The 1,466-nt window shown below is 35.9% G+C and overlaps 1 long non-coding RNA gene across 1 annotated transcript; it reads left to right on the top strand.

Annotated features, from left to right (window-relative positions):
* Positions 1-246: 246 nt before the first annotated feature.
* On the top strand, positions 247-999 carry LOC102208750 (uncharacterized). Its single transcript, XR_311504.1, has 3 exons — positions 247-300; positions 491-564; positions 934-999. It is a non-coding gene; the product is annotated as an uncharacterized LOC102208750 (long non-coding RNA).
* Positions 1,000-1,466: the final 467 nt, after the last annotated feature.

Here is a 1,466-nt window from a genome sequence, read left to right as displayed (position 1 = left end):
CTTACAAGTATTTAATGACTATAACAATCCAGGAATAGTCTGTCTTCTACTGTTAAAATATATCAGTTTTGTGTTTCTTGTTTTCAGGACTTGTTAAGATTGATATACGGAAATATAATATTTCTATAACAATTGTGACTGCCATTTAGCCCTACAGGACAGGCTTTGGTTAACTATTAATCTCTAGGCGTCACTGTTTTTCCTATGTACACATTCAGTTACCTTCCATCGCTCTTAAATATGAACCCAGTGAGTTCCTAACACAAAACACTGACTGCAGTGGGCCTCTGACCGAAGCAGGTAAGAGACTTTATGCAATTTGGATTAATTTATTGAACAAACAAAGTCTGAACAAAGTCTGGCTACAGATAAGTTATTGTAAATAATCAGGGAATCAAACTTTTATTAATTCTTGAGCCACAGAGAATAATTGCCCTTTGACTTGGACTCCACTTTGTTTTTTAAATGATCTTTGTGCTTTTTTTCTAAGCCAGTCATTTTACAGTATGAGCCTATCCCTAACCGTGCTGATGATGACCTCTGTGTTGTTGGTGCTGTCATTAGGTAGGTTTCCCCATCGTCGTCTTGATTTGGCTTGCATGTTGTGTGTGTGTGTGTGGACATAAAAGATGAATTTTAGGAGCAGTGCCTTCAAATAGTTCTATTAAAAGAAAGCCACTTTTAATGTTTTTCCCTGAATGTGATGTGTCACTGTTCTTATTTTACATGTAACAGCTTGTAAATTAATGAAATATTCCTTAGAGATGTAATAGGCAAAAGGTTATTATTTTATAGCTGGGAAATATATTTGTCATATTTTGAACCTAAATTACTTAATTTAACAGTCATGCTGTTCATAATGTTTGTTATTTCTATCATTATATATGTTGGGCAAATGAAAAATATGATCCTGTTCTGTTTTCATTTTTATAGGACTTTTTGACTTTACAGTTGGAAGTCATCTGCGAAGGGTTTCGTTTTTCAGTGATGAAGATGAAGACAGAATGAACTGGGCGGATTCACTGAACAAGTGTAAAAGCAATGACAGTTCATTGGTAACTGTGTATGATCAAGAGGACTTAGGTGCTCTTTTAAAGAATGTGCCTGGAGAGGAGTGGGTTCAGTTTTGGTCAGGGCTGCGTAAGAATCAAAGCAGTGTCACGACTTGGTCAGATGGAAACTCACTTGCATTCAATAACTCACAAGTAACTAGTATTGGTGATGACCAAATCTGTGAAGCTATGACAAACATAACATGGAAAGCTTTCAACTGTTCGGACAGGAAGCCTTTCATGTGCTACAAAGGTAAATCAAGCAAGTGATATTTGCTTGCATTTTGGTGATTTCCCTTTTTGTCTAATTCAAAAACAACACTTTGTAAGATGCCTCTTAAATGTTTGCAACACAGCACAGCTGCATTCATATTCAAGGCCTTCTTCTTTTTGTCAGACACATTGTTTTTGTGT

Source organism: Pundamilia nyererei, unplaced genomic scaffold, assembly GCF_000239375.1.
Source record: "Pundamilia nyererei isolate P.nyererei 1_Seehausen unplaced genomic scaffold, PunNye1.0 scaffold00014, whole genome shotgun sequence".
NCBI lineage: Eukaryota > Metazoa > Chordata > Actinopteri > Cichliformes > Cichlidae > Pundamilia > Pundamilia nyererei.
The sequence above is the reverse complement of the archived record's forward strand: the minus strand, read 5'-3'. Positions and strand labels throughout refer to the sequence as shown.